This window comes from Mytilus californianus, unplaced genomic scaffold (genome assembly GCF_021869535.1).
Source record: "Mytilus californianus isolate M0D057914Y unplaced genomic scaffold, xbMytCali1.0.p SCAF_4, whole genome shotgun sequence".
NCBI classification, from domain to species: Eukaryota; Metazoa; Mollusca; class Bivalvia; order Mytilida; family Mytilidae; genus Mytilus; species Mytilus californianus.
The window spans coordinates 83780367-83787252 of record NW_026262690.1 but is presented as its reverse complement, the minus strand read 5'-3'; the positions used below and the strand labels follow the sequence as shown (position 1 = coordinate 83787252).

At 34.5% G+C, this 6886-nt stretch overlaps 1 pseudogene; it reads right to left on the bottom strand.

The window, feature by feature from the left end:
* Positions 1-2963: 2963 nt before the first annotated feature.
* LOC127737114 (uncharacterized) lies at positions 2964-6310 on the bottom strand (annotated as a pseudogene).
* Between the last annotated feature and the right edge of the window lie 576 nt (positions 6311-6886).

The window sequence follows — 6886 nt, the reverse complement described above, 5'->3', positions numbered from 1 at the left end:
CAATATTTCCATTGATTTTTTAAAGTCATAATTCGTGCACACTGCTCAACCCTAATGTTGACTTGGGTATAGAAATATGGGTTTCCCTGTACTGCTCCGGTCATCCGGCAATTAATAAATCGTATTTTCTGGTGTGGCGTCCGTTCGGCCGTGCATAATGTATAAATACGTAGCTAAGTCCGGTCTGAATCAATCATTTAATCGTTTAGGATGATTGCCACGCTCTCTTCACATTAAAGGACCATTGCAATTGCATGTACTTTCTGAGGGGTCGGTAGCTATATAGATTATTTGTTGCAAGGCAAAATGTTTGACAACTATCCAACAAACCATCATTTTCCGGAGGCAGTACATATTTCCCTCCCTTCATCGCAATCGACCTGCCTTGCAGAATCTACCTTTTGTAATAATTGTTAACTTGTACTTGTTCTGGACGTTAAGGAACCAACAATCAATCAATCGTGCACACTATAATTATAATCATTATGTTCAAATGCCACTGTTTATTAGTTTTAAAATACGACGATAGCATCATACTCCAAAACATTGCTCAGCGGTTGATTTTTTTGTTTAAATGATACCCTCTCGTATTAATAAATATAAACTCAAACATATAGCAAAATAATAACAGAACATTTAGCATAGCATGATAGATTAAAGAGCGCAAAACTCAGAAGGTAATAGAGGAGCAGAATGTTACCACTGAAAAATAACACTATGAAAGCAGGCAAACTTTTTCTCGGAGTCACAATATGATCTATCGCTCTCTTTACGTTTTTTTAGCATGCATTATACATTATTTGAGTTGTACCTTAAAACAGTTCCAATGTTATGTATTCCTTGATTTTGATTTGGATACTTACTCTATTTTATTCGGATATGGAACCTCTAAACCAGCAAGTTTTACTTCGGGACATCCTGCCATAAAAGCTATTCCAAGAACCCAAGACAAAAAAGACGATATAAAACACATGTTCAGCATTCCCTTAATACCAAGTCCAAACATCTCGATTAATAAACCAACACCAAACATTCCAAAAGATCCGACTAATATTAATCCCCCTGTAAAAAAAAGGTTACAGAAAATAATTATTAATTATTTAATAGATATTAAACGTCCAGTAGACATCTTTTAACTATAAAAAAGGCAATAATGGTTTACTTTTATAAATTTTGACTTGGATGGAGAGTTGTCTCATTGGCACTCATACCACATCTTCTTATATCTAAATGCTGTGTTCACTTGATATTCATACAATGTATGAGCCTTGCTTTGTACTAGGTACCCTGTATAAGCTCACAAGGTAACAATCATATACTGGCATGTATCTCATTCAGTTTGTCAGTTTTTTTCACTTACCGTGTGATTGTCTTTGCAGGAGAAGCAGATAATATTGAGGGGTTTTTCTTTGACATTATGTCGGGTTTTTTTCGGGAAAGTGCATTAAGGGTGTACGTTTATTTTGTGATTCAAACGTTGTATTTTCATTAGTATAAATGGTATTAAAAAGAAATTAAAAGCTTTAATATTTAACTAAAAATATTTGCAAAAGACCTTTTTGGGAAGTTAGAAAAGTACTTTACTATAAGAAATAACAATAGGTTCATATTATTGCCGCTGTTTCTGGTTTTCCTGGGGTACATTCAAACGGGTATCATTGTTACAATTGGTGTCAAGACATGGTATAGGCATTTTCAAATTCAGTTTAACTCTTCTTATCAAACAGGTCGTGACTGTGTAGTTGACTAATTATACATCCCCACAATCAAACGGACCCAAACAGCAAAAGTTGATATAAGTCGAAAACAAACTGACAATGACATGACAAGATACGGAAAACAATCAAAATTCAATATGAAAACCTGAAGACTTGGCAACACGAACCAACCAAAAATTCGTAAGGGTTTCTGCGGTTAAGGTTTACAAATTCATCATGTCAAAAAAAATTTATCCCAGACTTTCTGTAAATATTAACTGAAAAAAACGAAGACCATCTATCAAAAAAATACAAAAATTGAAAAAGAATATATTTTCAAACGTTTGCTTCAGTTTTTATCTCTTACTTATGGATCTACTTGTTAACTGTAAAAAATTCAGTCCATTTATCAGTAAAATACGGAAAATGAAAATAATTGCTCTGGATACTGTATTTTGATCATAAACAAGCTTCTGTCAAAATTTCATAAATTTACATGAAGGTTTGACAAAGTAATTGGTGACTGAAAAACTTTAACCTCAAACTGAGCCTGAGTGTTAACTTTAAAAAAGGGGACATATATCGGTAAATTACGGAAAATAGAAATAAGTATTTTCAAAATTTTGCTCTCTGTATTGTCTTTATGTCATAAACATGCTTCTGTCAAAATTTCATAAATTTACATGAAGGTTTGACAAAGTTACAGATGAATGAAAATATTTAACCTCAGACTGAGCCGGAGTAAAAAAAAGGGGGCCATTTGTCAGTAAAATACAGAAAAAAAAAGAAAAATAAATATTTCAAAATTTTGCTCTGGATACTGTATTTTGATCATAAACAAGCTTCTGTTCAAACATCATAGAATTCGATGTAGGTTTGACAAAGTTATTGATGTTTAAAAAAAACTCACAGACTTAACCTAAATGTTGACGCTGCCTACACCGGAATCTAGGATGGTTTGTCTCGCTTTCACGAAATAAATTTGGCAAGCTCGACAAAAATATAAAAATGCATATGACGTTACGCACGATACTGGTGATACCTGACGTTACATTAAAATAACGTCGAAATACACTTTTTGACTGACGTTTTATCCAAGTCGCTTGTTGTTAAACGAACGTATGAATTTATGTTTGTCACGATTGTCCCCCCATTCGTTTTTACCTCTTTAAAGCATTCCCTACATGTACATGTATATATTTTCATATATTATTGGTTTCTATAACTACTGTTTCTTTATAGGGATAAATACTGATTAATAAATTTCTAGCATTTTATTTCATTAGTACATTCTAAAACATTTAAATGTGTTTCTTCTGTGATTCGAATGACATTGTTTGCGGTTACTTCCGAACAAATATAGACCACTGACGCAGCAGATACAACCGCTTTCCTGTTCACAAGACGATATTGAAAAGGCGAGTTCGTTTTGTTGTAATATAGACCACGAAACACAGGTGTTCCCGCAGGGAGTAAAGATCCCCAAGAATCCGTTGTGTCAATGCGTAACGTTTCCATGCTTTTCTCTACTTTCAGCATGTAGTACTCCTCCTCATCGTCGTCAGTATATAACGCAACTAATTGACCAACCGAAACTAATTCTTGCAAAGACACTTGTTCATTTTCTTCATTTTCTTGTGCATCCGCTCTGTATTCTCGCATCATTTCCCATTCAGTATAACCACCAGTTTTTATCGAATTAGAACACTGGTCATACATGTGATGACAACAGTTTACACAGAAACAAGACAATTCACTGATATTTATCAATCCTTTAGCAGAATCACGACTAGCTCTTACTTGGTGAATAGATCGAATGCTAGGCACCGGCTTAAAAGACAGTCTGTTGTCACGGTGAATCGTTTCCGCATATCGGAATATTCTTCTCTTACAATGTGACCTCGGTTGTGTTAGAAATGAATTCGCGTATTCATAGAGATCTTTTGCTGTCCTTATCTGAGTCTGTCCGCGTAAAATGGCACAGTCGGCTTGTCTCTTAATAATCCCTCCAGCAGCGTCTTGTGGTCCTGAAATGCACAGATAAGTTTTTTATGTCAACTGCATGACATTTGACCTTACCATTTTACCGCGTTCAAGGTTTATGATTTTTATAATAGTAACAATACCGAAAGTCACGAGAAATATAAGAGATACATTCAATACCCTACAGCGACTGCCAAGATGAAGAACAGAAATAAAAGCCCTGTTCCTTGATACAACGTATTTATTTTTGTGTCAGGTGTAATTTAGTCCGACGCACATGTTTTATCAAAATACATTTATTTCAAATTCGATATAATAAAAAAAACATGTAAAAAAAAAAACTTTCTAGAATAATGTTTTCAAACATTAACCCATAATGTGACGGATTGAAAGAAAACAGTTTACCGATAATGTGAATACCCGACCGCTTTTAAAATATTTACATTTTACACAAATAACTCATAAATATTCAATCAAAAGCTAAATAATATGTATTCCATTGTACTCGAAAATGTGAGAAACATCATTAAATCTGTGTCCAAGATATCTAGCGTAGAGACTGACAGACGGACTGACATTCAACTGTATTTAAAGGCAATCATAGTAGTAAGTTCGAGGATAATAAACTAAATTATTATAAATACCTTTTGCATGGGAAGTTTCGAAGAAATTTCTTGTGAAATGTTGATATCCAAAGTCGTCGCTTGTTTGACTAATATCTCCGAAACAGTGTCTGCTCTTATACTGGGCTGCACACCCGTCAGTAAACTCGTGCATTGTTTCTGCTGAATATGAAATCGACTGTAAATATTCCGCTATATAATTTCGGACTTGGTGAAAAAAAGTATTGATCATGAACTAAGTCTGGCCTTATAACGGTAAATTGTTCCGTGATAATTTCAGGAAAGTCTTCTGAACTATCAACACCATCGTATTCTAGCAATGCATGTCTATGTAGAATAGTAACATGGACCGACACTTCGGTTTTTTGAAAGTAAGCACTTTGAATCTCAGTAAGCTCGGAACACCTGTAATTTTCACTAAAGTCATGCACACAAACACATTGCTTTTCTGGGAGATTTCTAACAAGATTTTGAAATTATTCATTTTGCCATGTAGCTCTGTGCTGATGCACTGGAAAAGTTTCAATTAGTTTTCTGAAATATGAAAACAATTCACCAACTTGACTTTCTTTTTTCACGAGCATTAGTTTCTTTATGGTTTTGTTCCCTTTAACATTAACGCTTACATTTTCAAACTTTTCCCACTTTACAAATTCCGCAGTGTCAGATACATCAAGTTCACAAGGCAGAAAATTCAAGATTTTAACTCCACAATCGGAACAGTTTCTGGCACTGTAAATTGTGTGAACCATTAACTTTTTCGCATAATGTTGCATTAACGACATCAGATATTGAATCGTACACAGGAGTAGAATAGCATTCATTCGGTTCATTTTCTATCAAAAGTTTCTGTGGGAATTCCATACACGATTTAAAGACAGTTTTAAATTCTACATGGTACTTGCAGCAACATGTTTGTCTATCCTTAGGTCGGACGGGTCGCACAAAGTAGGGTTTGCACCTTTCGAACATTCTTTGAGCTATTTTAATAGAGGGGTTTTCTCCGATAAAGTCCAAATACACATCGGTCTGTGTTTTTTCTAGTATGTGTGTCATGTGGCTTGAATAAGTTTTCGGACCAATGCGGACCCTTTTGATATCTGCCTTGTTACCAGTCGGACGAGAAATACCAGGCTTACACCAGAACTCATAAATACGTTTCTTCGTGTCAGGTGTTATTGCATCTGATCTAGTTTTTCTATTTGTGTAAGTCCAGCTTGATTTTTCAGATTTAAGTATTCTTGTTCTAATTGCATGACCACGGCTAACTCTTCTTACCGGTAATCCCAATTTCCTAGCCAGTTTCTTTCTGCATTTATTGTCACTGATTTTTTTCACCATTTACTGATGAAATAATAACATTCATCGTTTTCAAAGAGTCATCCGATCTTTTCCTCTTACAGTTGTCAATAACTGTTTTTAAATCTTCCGTCAAGGCTTTTGATGTTTTGTGTTCTTCTATTTCCTCTGGCGAAGAAATCACTTCAGAAGATTGCAGTTTTCTCACAGTCGGCGAGTTCGAATTTTGCAAGTATGCGACCATGGTTGTCACCCGCCTGTCTGGGCTCTTTGGTAGGGCCAGTTTCAGTTTCTTCAATGCCCGATGTTTTTCTGTTCTATTCTCGAAAGTATTTCGCATATTTAAATCCTCGTTTTGCCTTTGATCATTGATATTTTCTTCATGTTTTCTCTTTCTATATTTCCGTTTTCTCTCCGTTTCTTTGACCCGTCTCATTTGTTCTTTCTCTTGTTTCTCTCTATGTTGTCTTTGGCGTACTGCCTCATCTGATAAAGCATACTCGTTTTCCTTTAGATTTCTATTTCTGTAATAAGATTCAAGCCTTTGTTCTCGTCGCTTTTGAAGCTTTTCTTGTTTGTACCGTTCAAGTCCTTCCTTAGATGACATCCTTTTTTTTTCACTGAAATAATTATGAAAGTTTTATTATATAATTTATTTTAGATACGATTAGGACAGATTTACGATGACAACAAAAAAAATACAAATACAAACAGTTGCAGATAATCTTGAATAGTTTAATAATATCCGATTGATTTTCACAGATAATGTAATCTTCAAATTATTAGGAGCGAATTTGTTTCTCGCTTCTGAATAGACTAATTTATTTATTCAAATCAGGGGCCCTCGAAAGGCCATACAATGCATACATTAATCATTTTGACAATTATCAACAACAAAAAACGTCTGTAACGTTACGTGTAACTTTCAAAAACGGAGTTCCATGTATGTGACATTTTATTGGACATGCGGTTTTGTGTGTAATTTGTGCAAACCTGGGCGCATTGTCGTGTTTCAAGGCTCAAAATGCGAAGAAAGGTTTGTACTTTTAAAGCGGTAAATAGAATTAAGGAAATATTCTATAAAACAAATTAATTTAATCTCATTCGACGGATTAGTGCCGGAAAATGTGTGAAAACTGTACTTGTGACAAATTCTTGGACATGAGAAAAATTCCGACCTGTGTAAACCGACGTAACAACAAAGAAAAAAAATAAATGATTTAAAAGGCGAGTCTTTGTACAAAATAATGATACCAATATTGATTAACTTACCAGTATTCTGTT